The sequence below is a fragment of the Oncorhynchus masou genome, chromosome 5, assembly GCF_036934945.1.
Source record: "Oncorhynchus masou masou isolate Uvic2021 chromosome 5, UVic_Omas_1.1, whole genome shotgun sequence".
NCBI lineage: Eukaryota > Metazoa > Chordata > Actinopteri > Salmoniformes > Salmonidae > Oncorhynchus > Oncorhynchus masou.
In genome coordinates, this window is record NC_088216.1 from 81,691,213 (window position 1) to 81,705,437 (window position 14,225).

Here is a 14,225-nt window from a genome sequence, read left to right on the forward strand (position 1 = left end):
ACACACACACACACACACACACACACACACACACACACACACACACACACACACACACACACACACACACACACACACACACACACACACATATTCATTATTGATGAATAACACCTGGCCAAAGCTATGAATTCACAGTGACAGTTGTGAATTATCTTCCTTTCTATCAGCATTTGGGTTGCATCAGGTTTTGTCCCCTGAAAAACCACACGGCCACACTGCCACTACGTGAGAGTGGTACACACGCTTTAAAACCGTTTCCTCACTCCGATGGCCAGAGCTAATGGACACAGTCAGAGACAAATGGAGGAGAGGAGAGAGAGAGAGAGAGAGAGAGAGTTTGAGTTTTAAATACTCTTTATTGGGTCTGGGGGCCCATCACACAATAAATACTCATACAAAACCACAGTTACACACCAATTAAAAACACAACTCCAATTCCTCCTCCACAGTAACTACACACAACAGCCTCTGAATACCCCATATACTCAAAAACAGATCGATGTTGTTGACAAGTTTATAATAGGCAAACTCAACCCTTAGTCTCGCTGCCAACATTCCCTCCAGCATTCCCATCACATCCACAGACCCCTGTCCCCGAATACTGTTCTTTCGGGTCTTCCATATCGCTAATTTTGCTGCCACTAACACAAAATTAAGCAACACAACTACACCCTTTTGACTGAACCTGTACTTTGGCCCAAATATATACAGTTGGGAAGAGAAAACCTCTCCCAACGTTGAGAACCAATCAGTGTTCAGTTCAATCATCCCGACCAACCTGGGACACAGTAAAAACAGATGTGCCAGAGATTCAGACTCGGCACAGAATGGACACCCCTCCCCAACAGTGGGATCCAGGTGTACCAGATGCATGTTGGTGGCTATAGCTCCATGTATTACCCTCCATTGGAGGTCAGCTGTCCTCTTATCAATAGGCAGTTTATATAATGATCGCCAACAGCCTTTTGGAAAGGCACTTGGACCAAGCACATCCGCCCACCTCGTCGATTTACATTTACATTTAAGTCATTTAGCAGACGCTCTTATCCAGAGCGACTTACAAATTGGTGAATTCACCTTCTGACATCCAGTGGAACAGCCACTTTACAATAGTGCATCTAAATCATTAAGGGGGGGGGGTGGTGAGAAGGATTACTTATCCTATCCTAGGTATTCCTTGAAGAGGTGGGGTTTCAGGTGTCTCCGGAAGGTGGTGATTGACTCCGCTGTCCTGGCGTCGTGAGGGAGTTTGTTCCACCATTGGGGGGCCAGAGCAGCGAACAGTTTTGACTGGGCTGAGCGGGAACTGTACTTCCTCAATGGTAGGGAGGCGAGCAGGCCAGAGGTGGATGAACGCAGTGCCCTTGCTTGGGTGTAGGGCCTGATCAGAGCCTGGAGGTACTGCGGTGCCGTTCCCCTCACAGCTCCGTAGGCAAGCACCATGGTCTTGTAGCGGATGCGAGCTTCAACTGGAAGCCAGTGGAGAGAGCGGAGGAGCGGGGTGACGTGAGAGAACTTGGGAAGGTTGAACACCAGACGGGCTGCGGCGTTCTGGATGAGTTGTAGGGGTTTAATGGCACAGGCAGGGAGCCCAGCCAACAGCGAGTTGCAGTAATCCAGACGGGAGATGACAAGTGCCTGGATTTGACCCCTTCCTGGGAAGAGGCATGGGACACCTTTACTCATGTTCTGTACATGGCCTTCTTTCCCACCTCCTTGAACTCCCCCAGCTCCGGGGTATCGAAGGAAAGCAGCATCCCCACGTCCTCTTCAAATGCCCCCATCGCAGCACTAACAATCAGTGCAGGGAACACGTCATCCAGACCCTCCGTCCTCCTCGAATGCCCCCATCGCAGCACTAACAATCAGTGCAGGGAACACATCATCCAGACCCTCCTTCCACCTCTAATGCCCCCATCGCAGCACTATCAATCAGTGCAGGGAACACGTCATCCAGACCCTCCTTCCACCTCTAATGCCCCCATCGCAGCACTATCAATCAGTGCAGGGAACACGTCATCCAGACCCTCCTTCCACCTCTAATGCCCCCATCGCAGCACTATCAATCAGTGCAGGGAACACATCATCCAGACCCTCCTTCCACCTCTAATGCCCCCATCGCAGCACTAACAATCAGTGCAGGGAACACGTCATCCAGACCCTCCTTCCACCTCTAATGCCCCCATCGCAGCACTATCAATCAGTGCAGGGAACACGTCATCCAGACCCTCCTTCCACCTCTAATGCCCCCATCGCAGCACTAACAATCAGTGCAGAGAACATATCATCCAGACCCTCCTTCCTCCTCTAATGCCCCCATCGCAGCACTAACAATCAGTGCAGGGAACACATCATCCAGACCCTCCTTCCACCTCTAATGCCCCCATCGCAGCACTAACAGTCAGTGCAGGGAACACATCATCCAGACCCTCCTTCCACCTCTAATGCCCCCATCGCAGCACTAACAATCAGTGGAGGGAACACGTCATCCAGACCCTCCTTCCACCTTTAATGCCCCCATCGCAGCACTAACAATCAGTGCAGGGAACACGTCATCCAGGCCCTCCTTCCTCCTCTAATGCCCCTCCTCCTCCTTCCACCGATCAGAATTGGAAGTGTCAGTCACATACTGCAGATGAAGTACTGGCAAGGAGTCGCAGACCTCATCGACGACCAAAAACCCCATAACATCCACCTTGACCAATAAAACCTGACCCTTGACAATCTCTGTTGTAGATACCACAGTCACCCCTAAGCCGAGGAAAACAAGATTGCCACCCCAGCACTTAAATTAGTACCATGACTGAGTATATGCTGCCCCTCCCACCACATACCCCAGTCAACCTCATTTTCCTCATCACTATGTGTCTCCTGTAGGAAAACTACATTAAGCCTTTTCTGTTTTATTACATCTAATACCCAAGCCCTCTTATTCCTGTCCCTTCCCCCATTAATATTGAGAGAACCTCCCCTTAGTACTTCCATATAGAAAAGAGAAAAGAAAAGCAGAAGAGCCAACAGAGAAACCAACGAGAAAAAAGACACCCTATGAAGCATGATCATCATCATTATTTTTTTTCTTCTCTTAACCTGACTACGTTTCCCACCACCTTTTGCTGCAGCAACAGCAGTAATAAATTTCCTCAAGCGAAACCGCTTCTTCTCACTCAATTGGTCTAACCCCACCGTCTTCTGTAACATCACAGCTGACCTCACAAACTTATCAACATCAAAATAATCTGCCAATTTGACAGATTTCCCAAAAGTCTGATCCAGAAACTCATTTACCTCCTCTAGATCATAAACTGAGTTATCACCAGCAGCTGTCATATCTGAAGAGATCTCCATATCATTCTCATGATCCTCAGCTGAGACCACAGACAACTGACTCGCCTCTACCACATCCCTTTCAACACTCCCCACTTGCACCTCATCACTCGTACCAAGCATCTCCTGCACTACCTGGGAGACTAGCCCCACCTGAACATCACTACTCATAGTGGGCATCTCCTCCACTAACTGGGAGCCTAGCTCCACATGAACCCCAGCACTCGTAGTGGGCATCTCCTCCACTACCTGGGAGCCTAGCTCCACATGAACCCCCTCCTGTACCTCATTACTCATAGTAGGGATCTCCTCCACTCCCTGGGAGCCTAGCTCCACATGAACCTCCTCCTTTACCCCATTACTCATACTGGGCACCTGCTCACCAGTCTGAGGAACTGGCTCTTCAGATACATCCTTACCTTCTACAACAATACTTTTCTGTAGCATAACATTTCCCTCTAATACAAGTTGCAACTCCGTGCCCTCAACACTGATAACTTGTTCCTCAGCAACAGGTGCTTGTGGCTGCTCTACCGATGTCGGCTCACCTCTCCCTACATCAGCGGGCCCAGACGTTACGATGACCACCTGTGCCCCTCTCTCTGCCTTCTCCCTTTTCGGGCAAGCATGTCGCTTATGACCAACATCCCCACACTCAAAACACTGTTGACTACCCGTACTAGCATAAGCCATATACATTCTATTGTCATACTTGATTTTAAACGATAACTCTAAAGTCTGCTCCGGTGAGTCCAAAAACATAAACACCTGTCGCCGAAACGACATTACCTGTTTCAACGCCGGGTGTTTGCAACCCAACGGGACAAGCTCAATTGAACTGGCGTACTTCCCAAAGTGCAATAACTCGCGCTCCAATAGCTCATTTGGAATAAACGGTGGTACATTTGAAATTGTTACCCTTGGTGACGGGGAAAAAAGCGGCGTAACTTGAATAAACATTCCTTTAAGAAGTACACCATGCTCAACCATACGATCAACCAGACACTCTTCTTTAAGAAGAAGCTCAACCATACGATCAACCAGACACTCTTCTTTTGAAGAAACCAGACTCAAGAAGTGCTGAACCATACGATCAACCAGACACTCTTCTTTAAGAAGTACGCCATGCTCAACCATACGATCAACCAGACACTCTTCTTTAAGAAGTACGCCATGCTGAACCATGCGATCAACCAGACACTCTTCTTTAAGAAGTACACCATGCTCACACTCTTCTTTAAGACCATACGATCTACAAGGTGCTCTTCTTTAAGAAGTACACCATGCTTCCAGTAACACATCTAAACCGCCATGCTGAACCATACGATCAACCAGACACTCTTCTTTAAGAAGTACGCCATCCCCATACAATCAACCAGACACTCTCCTTTAAGAAGTACACCATGCTGCCATACGATCAACCAACACTCTTCTTTAAGAAGTACGCCATGCTCAACCATACGATCAACCAGACACTCTTCTTTAAGAAGTATGCTCAACCATACGATCAACCAGACACTCTTCTTTAAGAAGTACGCCATGCTGAACCATAATCAACCAGACACTCTTCTTTAAGAAGTACACCATGCTGAACCATACGATCAACCAGACACTCTTCTTTAAGAAGTACGCATGCTCAACCATAAATCAACCAGACACTCTTCTTTAAGAAGTACTAACATGCTCAACCATACAATCAACCAGACACTCTCTTTAAGAAGTACACCATGCTCAACCATACGATCAACCAGACACTCTGAAGTATTCTCAACCATACGATCAACCAGACACTCTTCTTTAAGAAGTATTTATCAACAAGGTGTCTTCTTTAAGAAGACGCCATGCTTCAGTAACATCACCTAAAGCTCTTCTTTAAGAAGGGACGCCATCCCCAACCATGCCATCAACCAAAATCTTAATTCTTTAAAACAAAATGCTTAAATTATACGATCAACCAAAAATAATAACCTTAATCATGCACAGAAGAAAACCAAAAAGTACCACCAAGAAATAGATCAACCAGACACTCTCCTTTAAGAAGTACTCTCCACAACCATACGATCAACCTTCACTCAAACACTATTCTTTAAGATTCTATTAGATTACTGAAGTGCTTTAGTATGGGAGAGAGAGAACACACCTAAAGCCGAGAGAGGGAGAGAGGAGAGCCAGAGAGAGGGTAATTCCGAGAGAGAGAGAATGAGAGAGAGAGAGAGAGAGAGAGAGGCAGAGCGAGAGAGAGAGACAGAGAGAGAGACAGAGAGAGAGAAGAGAGAGAGAGAGAGAGAGAGAGAGAGAGAGAGAGAGAGAGAGAGAGAGAGAGAGAGAGAGAGAGAGAGAGAGAGAGAGAGAGAGAGAGAGAGAGAGAGAGAGAGAGAGAGAGAAGGAGAGAGAGAAGGAGAGAGAGAGAGAGAGAGAGAGAGAGAGAGATGAGAGAGAGAGAGAGAGAGAGAGAGAGAGAGAAGGAGAGAGAGAGAGAGTGAGAGAGAGAGACACAGAGAGAGAGAGAGAGACTGAGTGGTCCTTTTAAAGCACTAAAGTGAAGTGGGAGGTTAGAACATAAGTGGTCAACTTCACATGAAATATTTGATCTGTTCACAGGACTATTTCCTGTTTCCTGTTTCCTGTGGCAGGTAAATATGTTCCAGTACAAAATGTTCAGGTTCTACTCAACTTCTCTATTTGTTTCTTTATCTCTTTGTGTCCAAGTCTTTTCTATAGTCCTGTGTGTGTGTGTGCATGAGGGTGTGAGGGTGTGTTTGTGGGTGGGTGGGTGGGTGGGTGGGTGGGTGGGTGTGTGGGTGTGTGTGTGTGTGTGTGTGCGTGTGGGGGTGTGTTTGTGTGTGGGTGTGTGTGTGTGTGTGGACTCTCTAACAATCCATTACCAGTGTATCATTGTCTACTGAAACTGTATCTATAGCCGTTTGCAATCTGGAATCTAATCTCACACTGTCAATTGGATTAATTTGATTCATTTATTAGACGGGCAAATTCCATTGCACTCCAAAGCTGAAAGACCGGCTCAAGTGGAAAAAGTGTTGCACTGATGAAACACCCAGCTCGCAGGCCACAGGGTGGTAATTGCAGGAAATGAAACACATTTCCAATTCATGCATAACAATTATTGAACTGGTTAGTCATTCTTTTTCTCAGTGATATAGGCTATATATTTAACAGCTACAGAAGTGAGGATCTTGTTACCCAAGGCACTGCAGCAGTTGATGCATTTACAAGAAATTATAAAAACATTTTTTAAAGAAAAATAAATCTTCAATTGAAACCTACTAGAAAGTTCCCTCAGGCCTGGAGGGAAGTTAAAGTCATTCCGCTTTACCCAAGAATAAAAAGCTCAGTTTACTGGCCTGTTACCAACCCTTAGCAAAGTTTTGGGGGAAAAAATAGTTTGACCAGATACAATGCTATTTTACAGATTTTCAGTACACTTATAGGGAAGGACATTCAACAAAGCACAACACTTACACAAATGACTGATGATTGGCTGAGAAAAATAAATGAGAGAAATATTCTGGGGGTTGTTTTGTTAGACTTTTGACATTATCGATCGTAGTCTGCTGCTGGAAAAAAATGTGTGTTATGGCTTTACACCCCCTGATATAATGTGGATAGAGTTAGTTACCTGTCCAACAGAACACAGAGGGTGTTCTTTAACTTCACTAGGGTAGGGGGCAGCATTCGGAATTTTGGATGAAAAGCGTGCCCAAAGTAAACTACCTGCTACTCAGGCCCAGAAGCTAGGATATGCATATAATTGATAGAAAACACTGTAAAGTTTTCAAAATGGTTAAAACAATGTCTGTGAGTATAACAGAACTGATTTGGCATGCAAAAACCTGAGAAGAATCCATCCAGGAAGTAGGATTATTTTATTTTTGTACTTTTCTATTGAATGCCTTCACAGTATCCATTGACTTAGGACTCAAATTGCACTTCCTATGCCTACCACTAGATGTCAACAGTCTTTAGAAATTGTTTCAGGCTTGTATTCTGAAAAATGAGTGAGTAAGAGCAGTCTGAATGCGTGGAACCTGCCGTGTCACAGAGCTTTTTCATGCGAGCGACCAGAGAGAGTGCCTTTCTTGTTTACCTTCTATATTGACAACGTTATTGTCCGATTAAAATATTAGCGATTATTTAGGCTAAAAACAACCTTAGGTATGATTATAAACATCATTTGACATGTTTCTACAAACTTTACGGATACTATTTGGATTTTTCGTCTGCCTGTTGTGACTGCATTTGAGCCTGTGGATTACTGAAGAAAACTATGCGAACAAAACTGAGGTTTTTGGATATAAAGAGAGACTTTATCGAACAAAACAAACATTTATTGAGTAAATGAATGTCTTCTGAGTGCAACCATATGAAGATCATCAAAGGTAAGTGTTTAATTTTATCTCTATTTCTGACTTGTGGAACTCTTCTACTTGGCTGGTTACTGTTTGTAATGATTTGTCTGCTGTGCGCTGTTTTCAGATAATAATATGGTTTGCTTTCGCCGTAAAGCCTTTTTGAAATCTGACACCGTGGTTGGATTAACAAGAAGTTCATCTTTAAACGTATGTATGTATAACTAAATAAAATAAATAAAATGTATAACACTTGTATGTTTTATTAATTTTTATAATGAGTATTTCTGTTTTTGAATTTGGTGCTCTGCAATTTCGCTAGCGTCCCACGTACCCTAGTGAGGTTAACACAGTGTCCAAAGAAGGGCCAGATGTATACAGAATGGTGTTGTCTGCATAGAGGTGGATCAGGGAATCACCAGCAGCAAGACCGACATTGTTGATATATACAGAGAAAATAGTCAGCCCGAGAATTGAACCCTGTGGCACCCCCATAGAGACGGCCAGAGGTCTGGACAACAGGCCCTCCGATTTGACACACTGAACTCTGTCTGAGAAGTAGTTGGTGAACCAGGTGGGGCAGTCATTTGAGAAACCAAGGCTGTTGTGTCTGACGATAAGGATACGGTGATTGAGAGAGTCGAAAGCCTTGGCCAGTTCGATGAAGAAGACTGCACAGTACTGTCTTTTATTGATAGTGGTTATAATATCATTTAGTACCTTGAGCGTGGCTGAGGTGCACCCGTGACCAGCTCGGAAACCGGATTGCACAGCGAAGGTACGGTGGGATACGAAATGGTCGATGATCTGTTTATTAACTTGGCTTTCAAAGACTTTAGAAAGGCAGGGCAGGATGGATATAGCTCTATAGCAATTTGGGTCTAGAGTGTCACCCCCTTTGAAGAGGGGGATGACCACGGTAGCTTTCCAATCTTTAAGGATCTCGGACGATACGAAAGAGAGGTTGAACAGACTGGTAATAGGGGTTGTGACAATTTTTTTTTAGAAAGAGAGGGTCCAGATTGTCTAGCCCAGCTGATTTGTATGGGTCCAGGTTTTGCAGCTCTTTCAGAACATCTGCTACCTGGATTTGGGTGAACGGGAAGCTGGGGAGGCTTGGGCATGTAGCTGTGGGGGGTGCGGGGCTGTTGGCCTGGGTTGGGGTAGACAGGAAGAAAGCATGGCCAGCCGTACAGAAATGCTTATTGAAATTCTCGATTATGGTGGATTTATTGGTGGTGACAGTGTTACCTAGCCTCAGTGCAGTGGGCAGCTGGGAGGAGGTGCTCTTATTCTCCATGGACTTTACAGTGTCCTAAAACATTTTGGAGTTAGAGCTACAGGATGCAACTTTCTGTTTGAAAAAGCTAGCCTTTGCTTTCCTGACTGACTGCTTGTATTGGTCCCTGATTTCCCTGAAAAGTTGCATATGGCGGGGACTATTCGATATTAGAGCAGTCCACCACATGAATTTTTTGTGCTGGTCGAGGACAGTCAGGTCTGGAGTGAACCAAGGGCTATATCTGTTCTTAGTTCTACATTTTTTGAAAGGGGCATGCTTATTTAAGATGGTGAGGAAATTACTTTAAAGAACAACCAGGCATCCTTAACTGATGGGATGAGGTCAATATCCTTCCAGGATACCCAAGCCAGGTCGATTAGAAAGGCCTGCTCGCAGAAGTGTTTTAGGGAGCGTTTGACAGTAATGTGGGGTGGTCGTTTGACCGTAGACCCATAGCGGAGCAGGCAATAAGGCAGTGATTGCTGAGATCCTGACTGAAAACAGTAGAGGTGTATTTGGAGGGCAAGTTGGTCAGGATAATATCTACGAGGGTGACCATGTTTACGGATTTAGGGTTGTTCCTGGTGGGTTCCTTGATAATTTGTGTGAGATTGAGGGAATCTAGTTTAGATTGTAGGACTTCCGGGGTGTTAATTAGGTCACCTAGCAGAACGAACTCTGAAGATAGATGGGGTGCAATCATTTCACATATGGTGGAGCTGAGGGGGGTCTATAACAGGCGGCAACAGTGAGAGACTTATTTCTGGAGAGATTAATTTTTAAATTAGAAGCTTGAACTGTTTGGGCATAGACCTGGAAAGTATGACAGAACATTGCAGGCTATCTCTGCAGTGGATTGCAACTCATCCCCCTTTGGCAGTTCTATCTTGACGGAAAATGTTGTAGTTGGGGATGGAAATCTTAGAATTTTTGATGGCCTTCCTTAGCCAGGGTTCAGACACTGCAAGGACATCAGGGTTGGTGGAGTCTGCTAAAGCAGTGAGTAAAACAAACTTAGGGAGGAGGCTTCTTATGTTAACATGCATGAAACTCAACACTATACAATATGTTTTGACCATGACAGTTTACAATCCAGGGTTAATCCAAGCAATTTAGTCACCTCAACTTGCTAAATTTCCACATTATTTATTACAATATTTAGTTGAGGTTCAGGGTTTAGTGAATGATTTGTCCCAAATATTTAGGACTAACTTATTCCTTGCCACCCATTTTGACACTAACTGCAGCTCTTTGAACCTCTTAGAGCAAGGTGAGACGTTAGCCAACAGGAAATGCAAATGCGCAACGCCAAATGCTAATAGTACTCAATTAAACTCAAACTTTCATTAAAACACACATGCAGGGTACTCAATTAAAGCTACACTCGTTGTGAATCTAGCCAACAAGTCAAATTTTTAAAATGCTTTTCGGCGAAAGCATGAGAAGCTATTATCTGATAGCATGCAACCCCCCGAAATACCTGAAGGGGACGTAAACAAAAGAATTAGCGTAGCCGGCGCTACACAAAACGCAGAAATAAAATATAAAACATTCATTACCTTTGACGAGCTTCTTTGTTGGCACTCCTATATGTCCCATAAACATCACAATTGGGTCTTTTTTCCGATTAAATCTGTCCATGTATACCCAAAATGTCAATTTATGAAGCACGTCTGATCCAGAAAAAAACACCTTTTCAAAACGCAACGTCATTTTTTAAAATTAAAAAAGTTGCCTATAAACTTTGACAAAACACTCACGTGGCGATCTGTATTCAATAGCAGCAGGTCTTGAAATGATGGTCGATATTCTCTCTATCATAACTTCCTCCGGTGTACCCTGATGACAGGAAGTGCCTATTCTTCATTTCACCAAGGAATAACTTCAACCCAATTGCCAAGACTGGCGACATCGTGTGGAAGCTGTAGGAATTGTAAACTGGGAGCTATCTATTTTCCCTTGCCATAGACAATACAGACAACTGGCGGAGGGATATATATTTTTTTTTTTGTGAACAGTTTTCCTTGGGGTTTTGCCTGCTACACACGTTCTGTTATAGTCACAGACATGAGAGTGTTTTCTATCCACACATACTAATCATATGCATATACTACATTCCTGGCATGAGTAGCAGGACGTTGAAATTTTGCACGATTTTTAACAAAAAGTTGAAAAAATTAACCCGATGTTTAAGAGGTTTTAACTAACCTCCAAACAAGCTTCAATGCCTTACAACACTCCTTCCGTGGCTTCCAACTGCTCTTAAACGCTAGTAAAACTAAATGCATGCTCTTCAAACGTTCACTGCCCGCACCCGCCCACCCGACTAGCATCACTGCTCTGGACGGTTCTGACTTAGAATATGTGGACAACTACAAATACCTAGGTGTCTGGCTACTGTAAACTCTCCTTCCAGACTCATATTAATCTCCAATCCAAAATTAAATCTAGAGTCGGCTTCCTATTTCACAACAAAGTCTCCTTCACTCACGCCGCCAAACATACCTCGTAAAACTGACTATCCTACCGATCCTCGAATTCAGCGATGTCATTTACAAAATAGCTTCCAATACTCTACTAAGCAAACTGGGTGCAATCTATCACAGTGCCATCCGTTTTGTCACCAAAGCCCCTTATTCCACTCACCACTGCGACCTGTATGCTCTAGTCGGCTGGCCCCCGCTACATATTCGTCGCCAGACCCACTGGCTCCAGGTCATCTATAAGTCGATGCTAGGTAAGGCTTCACCTTATCTCAGCTCACTGGTCACGATAACAACACCCACCCGTAGCACGCGCTCCAGCAGGTATATCTCACTGGTTGTCCCCAAAGCCAACAGCTCCTTTGGCCGCCTTTCCTTCCAGTTATCTTCTGCCAATGACTGGAACAAATAGCAAAAATCTCTGAAGCTGGAGACATATTTTCCTCACTCACTTTAAACATCAGCTATTTGAGCAGCTAACCGATCGCTGCAGCTGTACATAGCCCATCTGTAAATAGCCCACCCAATCTTCTTTTGCACACCAGTATTTCTACTTGCACATCATCATCTGCTCATCTATATCACTCCAGTGTTAATTTGCTAAACTGTAATTACTTCACTACTAAGGCCTATTTATTGCCCTACCTCCTCACGCCACTTGCACACACTGTATATAGACTTTCTTTTTTTTCTATTGTGTTATTGACTGTACACTTGTTTATCCAATGTGTAACTCTGTGTTGTTGTATGTCTCGAACTGCTTTGCTTTATCTTGGCCAGGTCGCAGTTGTAAATGAGGACTTCTCAACTAGCTTACCTGGTAAGGTGAAATAAAATGTTTAAAAAAATAAAAATAATAATAATTGATACATCAGTAGCTAAGATGGGGAGAAGTCTGTCCAAAATAAAGTGCTGATCTACCTTCTTAACAGCACTATCAAAAAGTCAGGTCCTACAGGCCCTAGTTTTGTCTCACCTTGAATACTGTTCAGTCGTGTGGTCAGGTGCCACAAAAAAAAGGACCTAGGAAAATTGCAGTTGGCTCAGAACAGGGCAGCACGGCTGGATGTACACAGAGAGCTACCATTAATAATATGCATGTCAATCTCTCCTGGCTCAAAGTGGAGGAGAGATTGACTTCATCACTACTTGTATTTGTGAAAGGTATTCACATGTTGAAAGCACAGATATGTCTGTTTAATATTTCCTTTAACTAGGTAAGCCAGTTAAGAATACATTCTTATTTACTGTTAACTGCCTTGTTCAGGGGCAGAACAACAGATTTGTACCTTATCAGCTTGGGGATTCAATCTAGCAACCTTTCAGTTACTGGCCCAACACTCTAACCACTAGGCTACCTGCCACCTAGTGCACAGCTCAGACACCCATGCATTCCCCACAAGACATGCCAACAGAGGTCTCTTTACAGTCCCCAAATCCAGAACAGACAATGGGAGGCGCACAGTACTACATAGAGCCATGACTATATGGAACTCTATCCCACATCAGGTAACTGATGCAGCAGTAGAGTCAGATTTAAAAACAGATACAAATACACCTTATGGAACAGCAGGGACTGTGAAGAAAACACAAACATAGGCACAGACACATGCATACACACACATACGATAACATACACATTATACACACACGTACACATGGATTTTGCATTGTAGATATGTGGTAGTGGAGTAGGGGCCTGAGAGCACACACTTAGTGTGTTGTAGATATGTGGTAGTGGAGCAGGGGCCTGAGGACACACACTTAGTGTGTTGTAGATATGTGGTAGTGGAGTAGGGGCCTGAGGACACACACTTAGTGTGTTGTAAATATGTGGTAGTGGAGTAGGGGCCTGAGAGCACACACTTAGTGTGTTGTAGATATGTGGTAGTGGAGTAGGGGCCTGAGGACACACACTTAGTGTGTTGTAGATATGTGGTAGTGGAGTAAGGGCCTGAGGGCACACACTTAGTGTGTTGTGAAATATGTTATGAATGTACTGTAATGTTTTTACAATTGTATAACTGCCTTAATGTTTCTTGATAATTCCACTCATCCATTGGCTTCTATGTTTTGTCTTGCTGTGAACAATGATTGTATATGGATGGACAAAGCCATAGATCATGTGACACCATTCATTCCTATGTGAACTCACTTTTGCGTTGGAGCCAAATGAATACCGTAAAGATGGCGTCTCATGGATACATAACAAGCGTAGTTTGAGCTACTCCTGGAAGTGGAGGCAAGCTCAGCGCTGTCCCTTCTCATTGAGTCAAGTTGAAGGCAGACGGGCGTACAGCAGGCTGTCATTGGCAACTGAAATTATCAGTTGGACATAAATCTGGTGTATTAGAAGTAATTATTGGTACCACGATTGTCTTTGAAAAACATTTTTATTTACTCAAAAATTGACCACGAAGATTTCCATTTTCCCATTCACTGTTTTCTGCAAACAATGGCTGCAGTACCGCGGCTTCAATGAGAGGGGGCAGTGTTTCTCCACTGGTTGTGAAGGTGTGGATCCTCTGAGAGCTGAATTGGTAGAGGAACGTTGTCTTAAAGGAAACAGCGCCATCTACAGCTGATGGCACAAAGCCCCAAAAGAGGGTAAGGACTCATAACCCTGACTCATAACCCTGACTCATAACCAATGATTCATAACCCTGATTCATAACCCTAACTCATAACCCTGAATCATAACCCTGACTCATAACCCTGAATCATAACCAATGATTCATAACCCTGACTCATAACCCTGAATCA